Here is a 23,943-nt window from a genome sequence, read left to right as displayed (position 1 = left end):
TTTTATGTATTTATGATCTGATTAACGTAATTCTTGGTCCCATAAAAATTTTACATAGTTTGGCCCAGTAGTGGTCATTTTATGAACAGTTATATGTAAATTTTCGTCTACCTGGATGACATAATTGTTTTCTGTGTACGACTTTTATTTGGAGTTTTCATTCAGGTTGATTAGATATTATTATTAACTGACATTAAAACGTCAAAAATAAAAATAAAACTACGTTTAAAAAAACCGCCTTCAAAAACTGAAAAGAATCAAATAACTAAAAATTTAATTTAATACAACTCTTATGCAAACCTTTACCTTTAATATTAATAAAATACTATTATTTGTATGTGCTACATATTGATAGCTTTGTAGTTGGTGCTAAGACAAATGTAATAAAGGTACCTACACTCGCCACGCGTGGCTTTGAGCGGGATAGCTTCGTCTAGAACAAAACAACCCAAGCGGACAGACACGCGTGGCCAGACAACCTAAATAATTACAGGAAGTAAGCTGTTTATAATAGTAAATTTATTTTGTTTAGGGCTTGGCACTGACTTAAAACCTATCAATAGGTAGCACATATAAATAATAGTATTTTATTAATATTAAAGGTATAGGTTTGCAGAAGAGGTGTATTAAATTAAATTTGTAGTTATTTGATTCTTTTCCGTTTCTGAAGTCGGATTTTTTAAACGTAGTTTTTCTTATAATTGCAAAATTTCAAATTAATTTAATTTCGGTTACCTACTGTCGTATTTCTAAGATTTGCAGCCAGAAACATACGAAACATGAATGTTTTAAAGGACGAATCAAAAGGTGGTAATATGCCCTACCAAAAGGCCTGTGTTTTAACATTAGATATATTTCCCCTGAAAACATGCTCTGGAAAGGTCTTTAAACGTCAGTTTAACTAAAATAATGATAAATGTAATTTTTACGCAAAATCTAATGTCAAAACACAGTTATAATTACACGCGTTTTAATCCTTTAAAATGTGTTTAGTTAACACTCGCGTTAATCAAAGAAAATACTTTATAATAATATGTAATTTTTATAGACATGGATATTGCAGTTCTGAGGCTACCTACCTAAGTATCGATTGCATTAAGCTAACGCATCACTTTATCAGTTTGATGGATGAGTATACATCCTTATGTCATTAAGTTATCTGATATCATATGATTCTAAATAAATATTCTCCGTATTTTGGCGTAGGGCAACCACACATGACATTCGGACAACGGCCTAAGTAACCGCAAAAAAAAACTTTACTAGCCCGGGGTCAAAAACAGGTCGGTGCGATCACATCTGCCGTAAGAAGAACATTTATTACACTTGCATGTGTCATAAATGCTGCTGGGAATTCAGTTCCGCCGATGTTCGTGTTTCCCAGAATGAGATACACGGATCTTTTCCTTCGTACTGGACCAGTAGATGCGATTAGAGCGGGCAATTCTTCGGGATGGATGACAGAAGTAGAATTTTTATATTAGATTTAAAAATGTTCCTGCCAAAGTGATTTTCAAAAAAAACTTAAATAATTACCATAATAGATATTATAATTACTCATAAATGTTAGAAGACTGTATAAAGTGATCTCTATTGTTTATATCGTTTTGAAATACTGATAAAAAATATGTATCACTGATGATTTTCTTTATTTATCTACCGTAACATCGTGCCCCGATGATGTAACAACTAGCCCCAATTCCGGGGTAAGATGTTACAATCTACTTGTTTCGTTAAATTCTCCATTGTGAAAAAATTATATAAATTATATTAATTTTTCAGTCATATTTTAATAGCTAAATAGACATACTAACATTACAAGTAATCAAAGGTATAATTTATTTGATAGCTTTTGTCATATTAACAACTATCTAAAAATTGTAACAACGTGCCCCCCGCTCCCCTACTACCACTGCAAATCGAACTATTTATTGTAACTATTACAAATCCTATCCACCATCAAATAAATAGATACGGAGGCCGGTTTGCATATTCTGAAACACTTAAAAATAAAAGCGCATCGTTTGTGCTACGTTATTTGAAAGTAGAAACAGTATCTCTCATTCTATGTGTCGCACTCCAGATAAAAGGCGTAAATGGCATTTATTTTCTCAAAATTGATTCGTTTAGAATTCTTTTTATGTCATTTCTAATATACTCTTACTAACAAATGGCGCTCTGAGAGAGAAAAATCGGCGCAAGAAACTCTTCTAGCATTCTTTTTTTTGTGCTCATTTTAATAAAAATACTTTACAGTCATTGCTATTGTTAGAAAAAAATCATAATCTAGTCCCAGGCTGTCCGATCACGTAGATATTTAGCTGTGAAGTAGTAGGATTTACGACAGAGCCAAGTTTTAATAAAACATTTAAATTTATTTATAGATCCTGAACTGTGGCTGGGACTTTATTATAAAAGTGTATACATTTACCCTTATAGCTATTATGTATCTTATGAAGCCTACTAGAATTAGTTACAAGCAATCCCTTATTTCTAGTGCTATAATGAAAATCACTATTAAGAGCTAAAAAGGTGACGATTTTTGTGAACGTATATTAAATTTTCATAAATGTACTGACAATGAACAGTCATAATATTTATTTCTTTAAATATTTCTTTTTGAGAGACTGTATTTAATCAACCTGATATATAGCACGAACAGCTCTCTTTTGATAGGTCCCCGCCATTCCGTGTTACGTTATGTACAAAGTGAAATGCGTTGTATTAGAACATCGTTCGATTTCACTATCGCAACACGCACGTCTCTCGCCTGCGTCGCCTCGTTTTCCACGGATGAATGATGTTTTATTAACGCGTCCATATTTCAAATAAAACACGAACATACGTGACTAATGCGCTTTTGCCGTCATCATTGCTTGTCTCGAGTTTTTGACTAATTTATTATCTACTGGCTATCTTCACATGTATTTTTTTTTATGGAAATAAGGGACGAGACGAGCAGGACGTTCAGCTGATGGTAATTGATACGGTAATTGATAATGCAGTGCCGTTCAGGATTCTTGAAAATCCCAAAAATTCTGTGCGGCACTACAATTGCGCTAGTAATTTCACTAGCTACGGCGCCCTTCAGACCGAAACACAGTAATGTTTACACATTTCTGCTTCACGGCAGAAATAGGCGCCGTTGTGGTATCCATAATCTAGCCGGCTTTCTGTGCAAAGGAGCCTCCCACTGGTAAAGACTTGACTCTCAACACAGTGTCCCCGGTTCGATCTTCGCCCGTCACTTACTAATGAGTTTTTGGCTCGAACTGATATGTACGTTAATGCGACGCTTTATTAGGTCGGCGACGCTGTTGTGATTCCCGTGTATCAAGAGAGTATGGACTGTGGTGATCACATACCATCAAGTGACCCCTAGTAGCTCTTTTGTCCTCCTGTTCCATAAATATAATGTATCTGGTCTTATCTTCATATTTTTTTTAAAGTTGCCTTCAGAAAATTTCTGCTATGTTTCCCATAAACAGGACAAATTCATCGTTATCGTCGAAGTTTGTAAGACAATTAGAAGTGGGTTGGTGTTTCCCTTGTCTCCTGCAGCGACATCGCAACTCCCGTAGGAAATAAAGTTTGATTTAGTTTAGACACGGCCATCCACTGTGCACTGACAACGTCGTACTTAAATCTTATTGTTTATATAAATGACTAGCTGACCCGACAGACGTTGTTCTGTATATAAAAAAAATGTTTTATATGAATTTGTCAATAATATATCATAACATCAAAAATTACTTCGTAAAATATGCACCCTGCTGTCGTAATGAAATTATTTCACAGCAGAACTGTCAAACCAGACCAAAGGAAAAACAAATTTGTAGTTTTTATTTAATTTAGCAGTATTTTCCTATTTATTCACCTTTTAAACCTTCTCTGGACTTCCACAAATAATTCAAGACCAAAATTAGCCAAATCGGTTCAGCCGTTCTCGAGTTTTAGCGAAACTAACTAACAGCAATTCATTTTTATATATATAGATAGTCAAGAGTTGTTATCAATATTGTTCAATAGATTTTCGTGAGTGTTATGCTGTTATGTCTATACATTGAAGCGAGATAAGATATGTGCGCTAACGGCCGTTCCGAATATACTTTCTACAGATATAGATAAATTGCTAGATTCACGTACGCGTGAATTGCAATTTCCATACAAACTTCTATTGCTGGTAAGCTATATGTCCTCCCATTGACAGACAGCGTGTGCGGATTAGGTGAGTTACCGTAGATAAGTTTATTGGGACAGAAAAGTCAACGATGGTTACGATTTTTTACCTCAAGTAGGGCACAACCGGAGATAGACTGAATATTGGGAAAGGCCGTTAATCGTCAACAAGTTGTCAAAGCACGTACTGATGAATTTCCCTCTGAGTTGATCCAAAAAAAATGTATTTAACGATATAATGCCAGAAGTACGACATCCCAAGTAGGTATACGACTTTTTCATAATTCGAAACGTCTGGGGTCTGACATCTTGCCTTAATCCACTCAGCAGCTGTAAACCCGCGGGCGCTACAAACTTAAGACATTTACGAAAAAAATATGTATGGTTTTATTTTTTTCGGCTTTGAGTCGTACAAACTTGAACGGTAACATAAATTCCTAAGATGATCCATTTTTATTGTCAAACAATTATTATTATACATTTAGATCAAAATTTTAAAATTGTGTTGTCGATGAATTCATCTTTAACATCATGTTGTAGTTGTACCGTTGTCAATTGTAAAAATGAGTTGCCTACAACAAGAAGGCAGAGGGATCTATTCAAAAATACCATTATATATACGAAAGTAGATAAAAATGTTGTAAGTCTGAGTCGAGAGACCCTGGATAAAGTATATCTTCTTATCTTTTTTTTTCAGAAGATGCATTCTCCCAGCAGTTTTCTTTTCCTAGGTACTAAATAAACCTGTGGACATATTCAGTTGATCGGTATTTACCTTATATTATATATCAACAAAGAAATTAGAGAAGAATAAAGCCAAACGTCTCCGTGATATTAATAATTTAAATTAATAAACCAATTCTGTCCCAGCGATTTTTCTATATCTCACGAACGCAATTGGTAATGTGTTAAATTGTTTGTGGATATTTTCCTATAAAATTTTAGAACGTTCATTTGAAAATTTTGTGAAGAATGATCAAAATTTTATCATTTGAATTGTAATAATTTTTCTTTGATCAGTGAATTTAAAAGGTGATTGGTCCATAAATTTTTATTATATAAATATTTAATAAATTTCAATACCGCAAGACACGTTAAGCCGGGTGCCCTTTAGACTGTCACTGTCGATGATAATTTTAGCTTCAGATGTCTACTGAACATCTCAATCGGATCTTGTTACGCTACCAATCTACCTTAACTAATCCTTCCTAAATTTGCCTTTTTTTCTTCTGATTCCGCCTGATCAAAGTCTTTGCCTCCTGTCTTGTACGAGACAGTCTACGAATATTTGTGAATGAGGGGGGCTTATCTATTTCAAATAGTGTACGCGAATGATAATACAATATTTTTATTACTTTTGCCCCTTGTATTTTAACCAGAATCACCGGGATAATTAAAAAAAACCGGAGAAGTACGAGTTGGATTCGTAAGGGTTCTGTACATATTAATAGGCACCTACCCATATTAAAAAAGGGAAAATGTTATTTTATATTTTTTTGATACCCCACATGACACGGTTAACTCAATTCAAAATTTTAACAACAGCGCCGTTCCTTGCATTAAGACCCAGATCCTATTTTCCTGGGATAGGTCTGAAATGTTAAATTCACGTCAGGACACGTGACCTGATCGAAAATTCGTAAGACAGTCGTTGAAATTATGGATTAGCGTTGATTTTTCGAGTAATTAATGTAAAATAATTGTAATAGTTCTGTAGTGTTAAATCTTTAGTTATATAAATTGTCATTTTTGACAATGAATATTGTATTTAACGACATAAATGCTGGTAGGTACTTTTTTCTAATATAAATGCAATTCGTGCGAAATTATTCCCTAACCATTCCAAAATATTCAAAAATACCCAACGTTATTAGTTCAAGTTTTCATTTCTACCGACACTCTCGGAGAACATACAACCCGTATTTTTTTTTATAATTTAATAATAAATATATAGTTTTCAGACATGTTATTACTACTATTTCCTATGATATTTTATTTGACGCTACACTTCTTTCTTTTCGCTATCATGCAATATTATGTAAATTTACTAAGTCTGTTTCACGGCAATGTCAAATGCATCGTAAAGATTAATTTTCGAAGCGTTATTACGTCTTTTATTCTTGTGATTGCGAAACCCATATTACGTCTTAGTTTCTTTTGAAAAAGTTAAAGTGTATTATTATAAAAGTTAATAAGTAACTATTTCGTTGTTTCTCTTTCTTTGAGGTGGAACTGTTCGCTACTACTTTTATTAAAAAAGTTTTACTTCGTTGCACTTATGCGGCGCAAAATTGGGAAACGTGTCTGTAGACGTTATGATACTTATATTATACTAGCTGACCCGGCAAACGTATTTTGCCATATAAACTATTTTTAGAGTTAGACCGTATCTTGGACATTGCTTTATTTTTCTAAAATAAACGTAGCCTAAGTTACTCCTTATTACATCAGCTACCTGCCAATAAAAGTCGCCGGATGAGCCGGAACAAACAGACAGACAGACAGACAAAAATTGTAAAAAATGTTATTTTGGTGTATGTATATATATATATTCATAATATACATTTAGTTAAAAAACGGTTATTTCAATATTACAAACAGACACTCCAATTTTATTTAAATATATAGATAATTCACACAATAGTTTTAAAAATATAGCCTATATGTTATTCTGGTGTGTAAGCTATATTATTAGAAAGTTTCATCAAAATCCATTCAGTAGTGTTTGCGTTAAAGAAGTTCAAACATACATCCAAACATACAAAATTTCACATTTATAATATTAATAGGACTAGCTGACCCGACAGACGTTGTTCTGTATATGTATACATATAAATAAAACTGGAGTGTCTGTTTGTAATATTGAAATAACCGTTTCTTACTACATGTATATGAATATACGGTACCCACACAAAAATATTTTTTTTTTTACAATTTTTGTCTGTCTATCTGTCTTCTATTTGTTCCGGCTAATCTCTGAAATGGCTGGGCTGATTTTGACGGGACTTTTATTGGCAGGTAGCTGATGTAATTAGGAGTAACGATTATTTTAGAAAAATTCTTTTATTTAAAAAAATAAAGTAATGTTGCTATGTCCAAGAAACGGTCTTAATCTAAAAATAATCTATATGGCAAAACAACGTTTGCCGGGTCAGCTAGTAATAAATAAATACTGATTATTAATGAATTTGTCAATAATATTTCATAACATCAAGAATTATTTCGTATAATATGCTTCCTGTTGTTATAATGAAATTGTATCACAGCAGAACTGTCAAACCGTGCGTCAATAAATTCTCTCACTAAAATATTTCCATACAAAACAAATATTGGAATTAAAAATAATTATGGGTCTCAAATCGAAATAAAAACTATCCTACCTCTCAAGTTGGACTAAACTGCACTCGGTGAAGTAATCCCCATTAAAATCCGTTTATTAGTTTAGGAGTCCATCGCGGACAAACAACGTGTCACGTAATTTATATATATTAAGATTATATTTATATTTACTTAGGGTGTTACTGTGATACGCTATTGTATATAGTATTGTTAAGTATATTATATAGTATTGTGTATAAAATGTTTTAAATTCCATGAAGTGACGCAGGTAACGTAAATTTTAATACAAATGTATTTTACTACGAATGATTCAGTTCAAAATAATCATTCATTGATTCTAAACAATTTGTTGTTTTTTTATAGTGATAACGCTCATTTCTGGGATTAATTACACAAAATAAATTGGAAAACAAAATTTATGAACGATGCGGGACTCGAACCCGCGACCTCTCCCGTTCCTTTCTTGCGTTCTTTCCATTGAGCCAACCGTTCGAGAGACGTATCGTTGATAAATTTTGTATGTCTTGTTCAACTCTCAGGTTGTTGCTTCATCTACAGGATTTACAGTTGATGACCTGCTCAACCCCAACAATATATGCATATTAGGAAATTGACTAAAGATGTCGCCCTTTTCAAATCTAAACAATTTGTTATACACCTCACTTCTGCGATTAATTACATTTGAAAACAAGGGCTCGACTCCCGCATCGTTCATTAATTTTGTTTTCAAATTTAATTTGTGTTATTGATTGTTAAAATAAATTTTAACTAACTAGTTCATAAAAATGTGACCGTTAAATTATTTCAGAATCCCCTGCGATAGTATATTATGTAGCTGGCCTGGTCTTACACACGTGACAAGTTTGTAAATATTTTACAATTTTGCGGGAAGTATTCGGTAGGAAAGTTTGAGATTTATAGGTCTGCGAGCTTACAACCGCTACGTTGCCCGCGTTTTTTAATATTTCCCTCGGGAACTTTTCGGGAGTTGAGTTCGTGTTATCGGCTTATGTCAGTTAAAATGTGGCTGATTCAAATTACCCTAATTAAGGGTAATTAAGCTAATTTATTAATATGTCCATTACCATGTAAAATTTGTGAAGTTATTTCCGCAATTGGTTCTCATTAATTTAAATAAATATTGTTTTGACATACACAAAGTGGTTGTCAAACATGGCGAACTTTCGTTTGAGTTATTTAATTTTTTTTTTGTATGTGTGTTAGGTAATGTAAGATTTTTTAACCGATTTTTATAATCCTAAAAGCTCGTGCTGAGAAGTGGTGAAGTTAAAATTTAATTGGAACGAAGTTCCTTACGGCAGGCTTGGAGGAGATAGGGATTTTGCTGCGGGACCGAACTGAAAAAAATGTGATAGTAAAACCGTAAGATAAAGTCCGTGGAATAAAACCGTTAAATGAGACGTGCGCAGGCGCGACAGTCGCATACACAAGCGAGTAGTGTATAATACCTTTCTCTTTCTAATGAACTTTATTATGTGTATAATAATAATAGTTTTAGCAATAGAATTTAATGACGAGACTGATTAATAAGAATTACTTATAATAATAATAATAATATTTTTTTTTGTAATTATTTCTATTTCTATGTAATTTTATGTTGTCAAACAAAAATAAAGAGACACGTTTTGTTATTTTAATTGATAATATGGATAACGATTTTTTTTTATTTTACGCAATATTAGTTTATTATTTCCTAAAATACTAAATTTCCTAAATACTTTCCTGTACTTAAATAAAAACTAATCTGCAAAATTTAACAGAAAAATCAAGAAAACCTACATAAAATTGAACACGATTTTTTTTTACAAATTGTGTCGATTCTACATTAGCCGAAGGAACTTCGTTCCTACCTGGTGTCCCACGACACCACATCTTTTTTTTTATTTTAAGTTTCAACAATATTCTTATTCAAGTCATTACTTGCCATTCACTGTGAATATTTTGCCTCGATAACTGAAGTGAAACGGGGTGGGTCACTAGTATTTCATACGGTGTTAAACTTTGCATAAACAATACCTACCGTCAAGTATTCAAAGCATTCGGTTTCCTACATTCACTTTTAGCATTCCCTTATTTAAAAATGATAGAACCATTAAACGTTAAAAACCGTTAATGCTCTTGACCAAGCGCAGCGTATATTATCAAACTTATTGTATTTATTGAAGTTATACTTCTTTAGGCGCGTTATGAAAAAATTATGAGAGTGAAATTTTATGATGCGCGCGCATCACTGTAACACAAAAGTAACAGGGTTAAGTTGGTTCCTAAAATTTTCTGACGTTTGCGACATTCGTTATTTTTTTTTTGGTTTCTTCGTCCAATATTAGGATAGGCAAAGGGTTCAAGCCCGTACAGCTCGTATATAATATAATCTGAATCTCGGAAACGGCTCCAACGATTTTCATAAAATTAAGTATGCAGGGGATTTCGGGGGTGATAAATCAATCTAGCTAGGTTTCAATTAAAAAAAAATGGTTTTATCCATGTTTGAATGAGAAACAGCTACAATAACATTAGAATACAAAGGTAAATTTCGCCACTATATACAAGACTATTATAGCTCAGATGGGACATTGGGTGATCCGGAAAGCAGAAGACCCCGGTTCGAATCCATATGTCCTATTAGTTTTTTTTTTGTTCAAGTTTTGTACATTCTTAAAAATCCGAGCAAGGCTCGGTCGTCCGGATATTAATTGTGAAAGCCATCGTTGCAGTTGATGTTTACAATATTGTTCTTTCTACAAACGTAGAATAGAACGAGGAATAAATAATTTTAAGGATTTTTGCTTTGTTAGGCCAAAGAAGTGTATATCTTGCGTGCATATACATAAGTAAACATACACTTTTTTATTTTATTACTAGCTGACCCGGCAAACGTTGTTTTGCCATATAAATTATTTTTAGAGTTAGACCGTTTCTTAGACATTGCAACATTACTTTATTTTAGAAAAATAGTAGTAGCTGATGTGATAAGGAGTACCTTATCACATCAGCTACCTTCCAATAAAAGCCCCGTCAAAATCGGTCCAGCCATTTCAGAGATTAGCCGGAACAAACAGGCAGACAGACAGAAAGACAGACAAAAATTGTAAAAAATGTTATTATGGTGTATGTGTAGGACCGTATATATATCCATAATATCCAATTTTTATTTATATTTTTAGATAATTCACACAATATTTTTATAAATTATTGCCTATATGTTACTCTGGTGTGTAAGCTATATTATTGTAAAGTTTCATCAAAATTCATTCAGTAGTTTTTGCGTTAAAGAAGTTCAAACATACATCCAGACATACAAACTTTCACATTTATAATATTATTAGTAGGATTTTATATCTATTGCAACATGCCAGTGCTGTGTACAAATAAGTATACGTGGCAAAGAGCGGTACTCGGTAAGACTACAATATACGAAGTGGGACCAATTAAGATACTCGAGATTAGGCAGTCGACATAAGGCTCGAGGGATTTCCCCGAGAAGTTAGTTGGTCGTACATGCGAGCATGAACCGAGTGAGGCGCTTACATCAGGCTTATTGTACGCCTCGCGGCTTACGACCGCGGCGCTGGCGACTGCCTACTCTTATCTGTTTGCACAGAGAAGTTAGCACTTCGTCTGCCTCCTTTCAAACTAAATCTGCTTTGTTCTTGCAGAATATGAGACAAAGTCTTTTTGACGAGACTAACAGGACGTTCGGCTGATGGTAATTGATACGCTCTGGCCATTACAATGCAGTGCCGATCAGGATGCTTGAAAAACCTCAATAATTCTGAGCGGCACTACAACTGCGCTCGTCGCCTTGAGTCATAAGATGTTAAGTCTCATTTGCCCAGTAATTTCACTTGCTACGGCGCCCTTCAGACCGAAACACAGTAATGCTTACACATTATTGCTTCGCGGCAAAAATAGGCGCCGTTGTGGTACCCATAATCTAGCCGGCATACTGTGCAATGGAGTCTCCCACTTGTAAATAAATGATAATATGGCTTTGTTATATCTATATACCTTCTATCAAATATTCATTAGATTAAAAATTGCTTTCAAAACGTTGACAAAAATATAATATAAATAAACGTGTGGAAAAACAGTCAACATGCGGACTCGTTAGCGCTTCTTTAAATTTGGCAAAATCTGATTGTGATCTAATACGAAAAATGTGGCAGCTTATTAGTTGCGGTGAGTAATAAATTTACTTTATTGTTATTGTAATTTAAAAAATCAACAATTTGTAGAATAATATTTTCTTTTATTAATCCTTATCGTCAAACCGAATATCACTTTGTGTTATATTTTAACACATCTCATTGAAATGGACACTACTGAGTAAATTTTTATTGTATCTCTATAGCTTTGTCAATTGAATTTGCGTTAGGACGTTGAGGTTTGATTTGCATTAAGGCGAAGAGTAAGCAGAAAACACGCAAACATGGTTTTTTTAGACAAGTTTTGTTGTGAAAGTATACCATTTCGAGCTATGAACACTACTTAATCCTGTTACACATATCCTTAAGTCTTATTTGTAGGTTGCTAATGCTCGCTGTTGGTTATAGTTAACAGTGCCGAGCCTTTTTGAACTACCACTTTTCTTTGAAGTTAAACAAGTTTTTAGGCATGGCGTGACGCATTGTTTTGGTACTTCTCTCAGAAATGTTATTCTTATAGCTTGTACTTTTTTGTGTAGGTTAATTTATTCAGATTAGTAGTGAATAAAGAGGATTGTAAGCATATAAACTGTTTTTCACTCAAGAATTTTGAAAATATTGGCTTTGTTACATAGATGGCGGGCCGGCAGCTGTGAACTCATATCGCTCAAGGTAGCTGGCATTTAGTGTCGCCTTAATATATTGTTGAATTATAATTATATAAAAAATTGAGGAATTATAAGATATTATTAGTGTTACTTTTGTATGGAATTGCGTATCTTGGGTTAACATATCTACAGCATACGCGGTTAAAAAGATTAGACAATTAACTGACATAGATACGGCGCGACTAGTTTACTTTAGTTATTTCCATAGTATTATGTCCTTAGGTATATTGCTAGCAAAATTCAAAGAAATTAATATCTTGACTGTTGCTTCTCAATATATTCTTGATGTAATGTATGTTCATAGGCACATAAATGAATTTGCTAGAAACTGTCATAACCATAATGTTAACACCAGGAACATACACAAACTTATAATGCCTACTACTCGGATAAGTCGAGTTAGTAAGTCTTTTGTATATTCAAAAGAATTGTTAAAAAACTTTGTATGGTAAACGCCCTCACGCTACAATATTACTTTGTAAACATATTTTATTGACAAAAAAAAATCCGCTGAGTTTGTTGCGCCCATTCTTCTAAGGTCTGAGGCGTTTGAATAAAAATATTTAAATTTTAATTTGTGCAGTGCAGTACAACTGATGTGACGAAAGTGTGGTAGATAAAATATAAAAAATCTGGATGAACCTTTGCTCGGTGTTTGTTGATTTCTCAGTTCAAATTAATGATGCATAGTAATGATATGTTGCTTATTATTAACTCACATTAATTGTTACGTACACGACATCAATGGGTGTGCTTCTTACAAGTCTTCTCATAAGTCCGTGCCAAGTCAGTTCGTAATAAATATGTAATACTAGCTGACCCGGCAAACGTTGTTTTGCCATATAAAGTATAATTCACGCGATAAATTTATAAGTAATAAAATATTGCCTAAATTATAGCCTGTACATCATTTTGTTCTATTGTCAATAGTTTTTGCAGCGCACGCAAAAATAGGTTTTCGATTTTACACCTTGTGTTACAAAATAGCAATTTTATTACGGATCCCTAATTTTGAAAAAAAAAACATAGCCTATAGCCTTCCTCGATAAATGGACTACCCAACACTGAAAGAATCATTCAAATCGGACCAGTAGTACCAGAGATTAGCGCGTTCTAACAAACAAACAAACACTGCAGCTTTATAATATTAATTAATATATATTATAAGTATAGATTACCAATATTACGTTGATCACCGCACAAAAGAGATGCATAAGAACAGGCAGGCATGCTTATATACTATTTTTATTTATTGATTTTTATGAAAATAAGGGACGAGACGAGCCTGACGTTCAGCTGATGGTAATTGATACGCCCGGCCCATTACAATGCAGTGCCGCTCAGGATTCTTGAAAGACCCAATAATTCTGAGCGGCACTACAACTGCGCTCGTTACTTTGAACCATAAGATTTCAAGTATTTTTTTTGTGGAAAAGGAGGACAAGCGAGCGTAAGGTGTTAAGTGATCACCGCCGCCCACATTCTCTTGCAACGCCAGAGGGATCACAGGGGCATTTCCGGCCTTTAAGGAGGGTGTACTTTTTTAACCGACTTCAAAAAAGGAGGAGTTTCTCAATTCGTCGGTATTTTTTTTATGTAACCTCAAAACTTTCGACTGGGTGAACCGATTTTGATAATTCTTTTTTATTTGGAGCTTTATGCTGGTGCTTCCCGTGTGGTCCCATTGTAATTTGGTCCAGATCTGACAGTGGCATCCATGAGAAAAATCATAAAAGTCTTGAATTTGCTATACATACGTATAGCAAATTGGATGAGAAATTTACGAATTACTCAATATCGCGCCAACCTATTTCGATGATTATTTTTTTATCGGAAAGAATATACTTCAAAGATAGTTTGGTTAGGTTCTGATTATGGAATCCATGGCAAAGTAACGGAACTCTTCAAATAAGCACTTACGTTCATTGCTGCATTAAAAAATTTAGTATATCTGCACATATTTAGAGAAGTTGTTAGTTAGTGTACTTCAAATTCACTAAAAATCAAATAATAAAAAAAAATTAACAAAAAAAAACAACCCACTTCTAAAACACTATTCCAAAACAATACATATAATATGCACTAAAAAGTATAAAAATAGTTGCGTATTTTTATACAATCTAATTCTAGTTACGATTATTATAATTTTTGGAGTCGGTGTCATGCAAGATAGGCTTGTAACTACATACATAGTTATAGGTGAGATGTGCTTGAGTCGTGAGGAGGTGAGAGGCGAGAGCGGGTCGCGGCGGAAGGACACCGATTCCAAAAATTACAATAATCGAAACTAGAATTAGATTGTATAACAATACGCAATCATTTTTATACTTTTTAGTGCATATTATATCTATTGTTTTGGAATAGTTTTTTTGAAGTCGGTTGTTTTTCTTTTGTAGGTCGTATCTACTATATAATGTTGTATCGTCCCGGAAACACCGCACAAGGAATTTCATTCCACAGCTTTGTAGTACGTGGAAGAAAGCTCCTTGAAAACCGCACTGTGGAGGACCGCCACACATCCAGATCTTGGCGATGATGTTCTAACTTGTGGCGTTTCGTGCGAAGGTGGAATACGGCGACAGGAATGATACGTATCATTATTACTATTAATTTCAAGTATTATATGTATTTATATTCGGCATCAATAATGATTAACAAAATATTTTAGTACATCTATGATTAAGTATATAGTGTCGTGTTGAATTATTATTCTCTCGTTGAGTGCTCTCTGAAGCGCGAGCTGTGTGACATTTTAATAATTAGGGTCAGTGAGCTGCTCGCGGGAGTCGTTCTGCTGATGTGGTATTTTGTGAACTGAACAATATAGATAGAGGAAGAAGCTCATAATAACTTAAATTATGTAGACAGCCCAACAAGGAAGAATCTAAATGTTACAGTGATTTATATAGTGAAACGAGAATGTGTAATCTCCGGGGCTTTCTATTTTTTTCATTCACTTCCTCTTGCAGTCAGTTCAATTCTCGAAACACACTACGAAACATACTATATTCTCCACTCAATTTTATAATTTCTATTTTTTTAAGACATTAAGGGACGAGACGAGGACGTTCAGCTGATGGTTATTGATACGCCCTGCCCATTACAATGAATGATTCTTGACAAACCCAAAAATTCTGAGCGGCACCTCAATTGCGCTCGTCACCTTACTAATTTCACTAGCTACGGCTCCCTTCAGACCAAAACACAATTATGTTTACACATTACTGCTTCACGGCAGAAAAAGGCGCCGTTGTGGTACCCTTAATCTAGCCGGCATCCTGTGCAAAGGAGACTGGTAAATGTCCTATCGTAGTGTTTTAATAAGTTTTCGAAGTGAAAACTTCTTTAGACTGAGCTGTCACGCTCGGCTTTGTAACGCTCCTCCGATAAAGTCGGCTAGAGACTCAGGGAGCGCGATCGGACCGAGGAAAATTTACCAGACTTATTTATACACAATTATAATATTTTTTTGTGAATGCTATGTTTTTTTAAGAATGTAGTGAAAAAATTGGTGTGTTTCGTATTTTTAACCAAGTTTGTTGTTTAGTCTTAAGAACACACCGTTTTTTTATATCGTACCGCAATGCTCATTCAGCGTTTGATTTATGTTAAGACTCATCAGGCAAGGTGATTTGAATAGCGCCCCAACCCAGTCCTGTCAACTTGAAAGCTTTCATAATGGAAGTGACTCTATTCTATGTAGGTGACTAAACGCGGTCTGTTGTTGTTGTAACTTAACATCAAATGCCAATCAGCTTACGGTCTCCGATGCTTTAAATATTATTCCTTTTTCGAAATACCAATAGATTATCATATTAATGCTTTAACTGGAAATATGCTCGAAGCTTTTTTGGTATTATTGGTCAAAGTATAAAATTACCATTTCTTTAGTACCTAATTGTAGATAAAAAACCTTTTTTTTATTTAACATCGTCACGTGAGTAAAATTCCAAAACATTTGATCTCAAACATAATTTGATGTGGCTAAACCGATTTCATCATCATCATCAGCCGGAAGACGTCCACTGCTGGACCAAGGCCTACTCCGAAGATTTCCACGACGATCGGTCCTGCGCTGCCCTCATCCAACGTATTCCGGCGATCTTGACCAGACCGTCGGCCCATCTTGTGGGCGCCTACCAACACTGCGTCTTACGAAACACTAAAATCAAAAAACTTTTTTTGTTCTGACTTACATAAGTGCATCTCTCATATATGTCTTTTCAATGAATATTTTATGTACATACAGGCACGTTAACGACTTTTTATATGTATACATATAAAATCAATGTGAGAGTGTTCAATTAGCATCAAATATTAAATCTATCATTCGTATTTCACGAATCATAATATCAGTATCACATGAAATACATCACGGCAATTACACCGCCGACGAATCGTAGTGATTCCGGTCACTTTTCATTAAATTCAATTGTTGGTTGAATAAATAGCTCGTTATCGTCCGACACGCATGTAAACGTTTTGTGATGGATTGCGTGCGGGTCTTTGACACTCACTGCCTCGTCTTCAGCGATGGCATGCCTGTACGATCGCATGATCGCTTCTCATCGCATGCCGTATTGGTCGATGCCGCGTCGGAAAGTAAAAGTACACCACGAATTCTTTTATTTTCGCAATAAGGAATGGAAAATCTTGCCAAATCGTCATTTATTTCACATAAAATATTTCGATTCAGAATGTGATGTCGGTTTATCCACGTTTATACGTAATACAAATCAAAATTTTATTTAAAAATAAAACAATCTTACTAAAACAGTACCTTATGTAATATGTAATTAAAAGATATTAATATTTTGACAGTATCTGCAATAGTCGATTTCCATAAAAATATGTATAAATTTACGTTCATGTAAATAATCACATTAATTAATTCAAGTTTGATTTTTTTGTTGATGATTTTACCATCTTGAATAAGCTAGGTACCGTATATTTGATATTAAAGATATTTAATAAAAAAATATTTGCTCAATTTTTTTATATAATATAATATATATACTAGAGTATCTATTAATCTTTGTTACAGTAAATCTTCATAAAACGCCTGTATACGCAACTAACCATCAATACAAAGAAACCAATACTGAGTAAGACAAAGAAGTTGGGTTAATATTTATAGACGTGCTTAGCATTAATCAGGCCGGATCGTAGGCTGTATCGAAACGAGGGATGATGGTGCTCGCGGATAGATGAACTGTCGTGGTTAGAATGTTTCTAATTTTTCTTCGGGATCTTTGGCTTCGTAGCGCCCTCCCTACGCTTCTACGAATTTCCCGCGCTGAGATCGTAGGCCGACGTAGCCGTACAGCTACGAACACGGGCAGCGTGCTTAGTATTATCAGTGTAACCCTACCCGTAGCTGTGGTCGGTTGTGTAGCGACTACATTGCCGTAAGCCGTGCACTCGTAATGTGTGACAATAAGTGTTGCTTCCACTTTTGATGTTTGACATTTTCGAACATTTTTACACATAGTTATATGGTTTTTAGATGGACATTAGTTTATTCAAGGCGGCTGTGTAAAGTTTATCCCTCAGCGGCACATTAATAAATACGCTTGGGTAAGAATTTATTATACTAAGTTTACGATCAGAAATCAAAATTTTAGTACCTACCCTTGTGCTCACTTGTTACTTTTAAATTTGATTTTGCACGTGAAATATTATTTTATATTGTACACAGTAATATATGAATCAGATTCTTGATATTTTTTTATATTGAATAATATTATTTAGATAAATTTTTAGCCAAATGATTAAGTAGTTCACAAGGATCAAAAGCAAGATATACAGGTCAGCATTGAGAAACCGTTTATCTGACAGGTTGACGGGTTGTGTGTACTTCGGATGAGGAATTTTTTTCTCCACTACTAATACTTGTAAATCTTAATTTTTCTTGTACTATCCGGTTATGTTTATGTTTTATAAATGGTTCACGTAGGAGTAACGAATCGACGCAATACTACTATTTTAATTAAAATGTGACAGACATTTTAATTAAAAATGACAATACAAATAATCTGTAATTATGAAATCGTTATATAAAATCTTGTCCTTAGTTTCGCGTTGATTTTAATTTGTTATTACTTTTTATATGTATGTATAGGACATGTGGTGCTTTATTAGAATCTGTGTGGAAACTCACCAAATTTTTCCCCTTGCACGATTTAAATATTAACAAACAAATATCAACTGCAATATCTAGCGTATATAATTATACAAATAAAGAGTACAGAATAGTACCAGATATAAAAAAAATAGGTGCATCATAGGATTGTTGCATCTAAACGGTAATTAGGTACAACAATTTTTTTTTTATCTAATTCTGTTTGTTCATGTTACAAGGAATCACTTTAAGCTCAAACTCAAATTTTAAAGCAATTAAATCATGAATGTAAAAAGAAATCCAATGTCCAAGTTATGAATGGTACCATTCACCAAAACTTCGGAAGTATAATAGCTTTAATGAAAAAAGAATTGTCAAAAAACTCATAGCCACTCTTATAAATCAATAATTTCAGCTTAATCATTTTACAAATTGTTTTAAATACCATCAATGCAAAGTGATGCAATTTTGTATAAGTAATTGGAAAATTATAAAATGTATATAAAGTATTAAAAGACGTTTAGTTATTTAGTACAGTGAGTTCACCAATTCAGAGACAATTTAAATAAAAAGTGGTAGTATGCGAAAATGTGATAAAAAAGTAATTTTTTTAAAGAAAACTATAACTTTAAACAAACAAAAGCAAGGTTTTAGATGACAGGATGTGGACATTTTAGAAAATTAATTTGTAAAATGACTAAACATGTATCTTACATATAAATTATTATAAGAGGATTCAATGGTCAGAGTGCACGAACTTCGAAATGTAAGTCCTAAGGTCGTATCAAATCAAAACACATAAGTATTTTACATCTATAATTATGTATTTGTTTTAGTCCTCTGTTTCCGTCGCGCCGGGTCGTCGGGTCGCCTGGTTATTGGTTATTACGACACAGTTATAATTTGGGGGCTCCCTTGCCAGTCCTTCTATAATCATTCGTTTATCGTTTACTACCCGTGAGCAATTTTATTACTATATAATCAAGTACCAACTCAACAGCGAAAAGTTTTTTTAACTGGGATTCTTAAGCATATATTTAAGAATCTTTGATTAGTTTATACCTTTAAATAAAATAAAATAAAATAAAATAGCCTTTATTATTACTAGTGCATAATTTTTTTTCTTATAAATAAAACTTAAATTATCTTAACTAGTAATTTGTCTCTCGACAAAGGCCTCCTCTAAAGACTTCCTTCCACCTTACTCGGTCTCTGGCTACTCTCATCCAGTCCGGTCCTGCTATTCTTTTAAAATCGTCCTCCCACCTTCTAATCTGTCTACCTTTCCTTCGTTTCCCGTCTCTTGGATACCATTCTGTAACGGTTTTTGTCCATTTCTCTTTCTTTTCCCTCAGAATGTGTCCAGTCCATTTCCACTTTTGCTTTTGACAGAGCTTGTGTGCGTTTTTGAATTTTGTCTGACTCTTTATGTTTTCTAACGTAACTTTGTCTCGTCTCCGAACTCCAATTGCGCTTCTTTCTATGGAGTTTTGGCACACTTTTACTTTTTCCGAGAGATGGTCTGTTAGAGTTAGTTTATACCTTTACCAACGATTAAATGTTAAATTGAAAAACCCAACTTTTCTCGGGAACGCGTTGGTGTTAACATCAAATATGTTTCCGTTCCCTAACGCTGGTTAAATATTAAGTTTTAAAATCAAACCAATCAATAGATATAGCCATTAAAGTTAATATTTTAAAACGTCTGTATGGCTTAGAATTGAGAATTAAGACCATTCACATGGTTTCCCAGTAGAGGAAATTGAGATGGAAACATTCTTATTTCTGTTGTAGAAAATTTATCATAGTGTAAAATTAATCTTGTTAAAAGTTTAACGGCCTTACAAATAAAATTGGCATAAAGTTATAACTAAGCATAAATCAAGAATATGTAAAATGTTTACAAATAGAAATTTTGCTTACGAATAGTTTGTTCGGACGTATAACGTTTCCCACGTTTATTTGTAAGGCAGCTTGTCATTCCGAAAACTTCAGAATTATCATTGAATTGACAGTGTTGTTAACGATATTGTAAACATTTTGCATTTTCTTTGTTTATCATCAGTTATAACTTTATACCAAGTTTATTTGTAAGGCCGTAAGTGTTTAAAGCTTTATAGTACGTTGTCCTGTTTAATTACTTTCCTTTAATTTATATAGTTTTATTGCATGTTTGATTTTGTTATTTAATCGTTACGGAACCCTCAGTGTGAACGTTAGACTCGTACTTGTCTTTTTTTATATGTATTTTCATGTATTGTTTTCTGTATTTACATCACTACTGAATTATTTATTTATCGCAATAGCTGCACCATCGATATTTCACACATTAATAATTTCCATAACATTGACAAGTTACGCTCGCAAATAATTGAATTAATTTTCTGCAAAATAGTGTTTGGTTCTTTTGCAAATACATATGTATATGTCAAAAATTATTTAATAAATCCCAAAAAAATATTTATAAATATGTATAGTAAACTTGCTAATACCTAAATAAAAATATTTATAAATTTCCCAGGCAGCTCGAAATTCGCTTGAAAACTGGTACTTTACTTTGCTGAAGCTTACCGTACCTACCCGCTTTTGACATTTCAACAATAAAATATAGTTAATCATATTTGAATAAGAAAATTAAGAACTGAAAAAATTCAGACACTTTCAGAATAGAAGGAATATTAGTACACTGGGATTCTTTTTATAGTGATTTTTCAATTAGTTATGCAATAGTTCATTAATATTTTTTTTAATGCCTGAACATGAACGTTGCAAGTGTTATGATTGTTAAACAATATCTGAGATTTTTTAGCTTCCTTACAATAATTAGTTTTTGAGATAATATAGTACTTATACATTCCTTGTTTGAATGAAAATTTTATAACTTAATTTTAACGAATGGCATTTTCTATTTATGAAATAAAAGCACAGTGAATGTATTGCAATAAACTTAAACGATAATTGAATAATTATTGCTTGATTTAATTTAATTAAATAATTTTGTCAATGTCTACTTCTTTTTAGGAGTCATACAAGCGTGAAAATACCACAGAAATAGCTGTTTGAAAACTAGATTTAATACTAAGCGATTGTAAACTCGGGTATATTACTCTGAAAATGAATGAATAAAAAACCTCATAAAATTTATGCTTTATGGTCCAATTACCAATTGGCGTCTTAATTTTCAACCCAATGATTTTTATAACTATGTAAACAATAGGTACTCAAACGATTTCAAGATTATGCATAGACATATATAAATAAAGTTGAAGTGTCTATTTGAACCTAATATCAAAATAACAGCATTAAATTATCTACGAGGCGGCTTTTTGAAAGGAATTTCTACTGTCCAGTTTTATTTAAAAAAAAAATGAATACCTTTGAAATTAAATAAATATTGACACACTTTTACACAAATTATCTTGCCCCAAACTAGGCATAGCCTGTACTTTGGGTACAAGACGACGATATATTTAATACAATATACTTACTGAAACATACATAAATACTTATCCATGACTCGGAAACAAACATTCTTTTATCATATAAATGGTTGCACCTAACGAGATTCAAACCCGGGACATCTAGCTTAGTAGGAATAGAATTTATTATATTAAAACGTAATTATTATGACGGGTACTCACGATACATTACATTACTCAGCCGCGACCACGATTCATGCAATTAGATCGAAATATCGGCACCAAATTAATAAAATATATATCGTGCGTACCCGTCATAATAATTACAATATATTATACAAACGGCTTTTTGAAATACTTTGTGTTGTCCGTTTAATAAAAAATGATTTATTTGGCTTTGTGCAAAAAATTAATACCTAAGAAATTATATACAAAATTTGATTTAAAGTCACGGGTGCTCGGTATTTTTAAAATATAATATAGCGACACAATTCATGTTCGGTCTGTGAATTTTTCAAATGTTCACTTATTTAGACATTTATAAGTGATTTACCGCTAGCTACAGAAAGCGTCCATAAAGTTAACGATTCACTAAAAAATATAATACCGTCACTTTCTGTTTCATTTTGACAGTCGAAGTTTTAAAATAAAAAAGTGATTTTAATTAAACATTAACTTTAAGGATGCTTTCTGCAACTAGCGGTTACTCTATTTTATGCGTATTGAAAGAGACTGATCTGTCACTTTCGGTTATGAAAGCCTCATTCGGATACAGCCGGTGGGTCGCGTTCAGTGAAAGCAAAATTAATCAGAGTAATTTCATAAACTATGATTGTATATTTTGTAAATGTTATTCTTTATGGATGTAGAACAATTATATTTGTAATTATTTAAATGTAATTGCATTATATAATAGAGTCATATCGTGGGATTGCTTTGTTATCATTTTTTTTTATTATTTTGTACTTATTATGATTCATACCATGGTTCGTCATGCTCCCTAAAATGCCATTGCTTGCGGTGGCGTCGTGTAACGTATCATCTCCTTCCCGACAACGGAAACGATGGCTGGTCAATGCGTCAACTCGTGAAAGTTTATTTAAATTTAACATTGAATTTGTATTTAGTTTTATTAACCTCATGATGAAGTTTTTACTTCCGTCGCATGGTTTTTTACTGCTTAAATTTAAAACTTGACTTTCAAGGTTCAATTTCATTGACTTCACCCACTATAATAAATCGGTTGTTTGTCCTTCTCACTCTTAAAAAAATCTTTTGCTTCATTTGTCAATACATTAGGCAGTTATCGGTTGGGTTATTTAATTGATAAAATGTTTGGCGAATTAAGCATTTAACGGTACGCTGCATCTAGAATTTGTGTCGGTTCATGTGTGCATAATATTTCACAAACAACGTTAACAGAAGCATAACGTTTGAAATAAACGCCTGATATTTTAACAAAAATGTTTTATATTTCCCCCGTTGACCTCATTGTATGCAATTTATATTATCGGGGTAAACCGCGGTTCGTTCTACATTTATTGCTAAAGAGAACATCTTTGATAGTGGTTGCAGGATTGAAATCATTTCACCACAATGCAAAGTCCATTTCGAATTCCCTATTGTGCATTGCCCTGCTGTTCCACATCCGACGAGTGATGAAAGCGTTACTTAGCGATTGCATAGGCTAAGATGTTTAATGGTTTCTGCTGAGATGTTTCTTTGTGTTTTTAAAATAGTCTTTTGGTATGGTATTATAGCGTTGTAAGTTTTAATAGTAATTAATACGCAGTTGTGGTTGAGGATGAGAGAGAAATGGGCTATGTATAAATCTATATATATAAAAATGAATTGCTGCTCGTTAGTCTCGCTAAAACTCGAGAACGGCTGGACCGATTTGGCAAATTTAGGTCTTGAATTGTTTGTGGAAGTCCAGAGAAGGTTTAAAAGGTGAATTAATAGAAAAATGCTGCTGAATTAAATAAAAACAACAAATTTGTTTTTCCTTTGATGTGTCCATACATAATTTCTATGAGAGAATTTATTGACGC

General features: G+C 33.2%; 1 protein-coding gene across 2 annotated transcripts in view; it reads left to right on the top strand.

The window, feature by feature from the left end:
• The window catches only part of LOC126968267 (bifunctional heparan sulfate N-deacetylase/N-sulfotransferase), a 195,488-nt gene that overhangs the window by 79,494 nt on the left and 92,051 nt on the right, over positions 1-23,943 (top strand). Inside the window, exon 1 of one of the 2 annotated variants that reach the window (XM_050813156.1) lies at positions 17,731-17,929. The exons of the other annotated variant lie outside the window; for it this stretch is intronic. The gene's annotated coding sequence lies outside the window, so the exon portion shown is untranslated. Of the gene's footprint in view, positions 1-17,730; positions 17,930-23,943 lie in introns of those variants that run through there. 2 annotated transcript variants of the gene reach the window in all.

This window comes from Leptidea sinapis, chromosome 15 (genome assembly GCF_905404315.1).
Source record: "Leptidea sinapis chromosome 15, ilLepSina1.1, whole genome shotgun sequence".
Taxonomy (NCBI): Eukaryota; Metazoa; Arthropoda; class Insecta; order Lepidoptera; family Pieridae; genus Leptidea; species Leptidea sinapis.
This window is presented reverse-complemented; position numbering and strand designations above follow the sequence as displayed.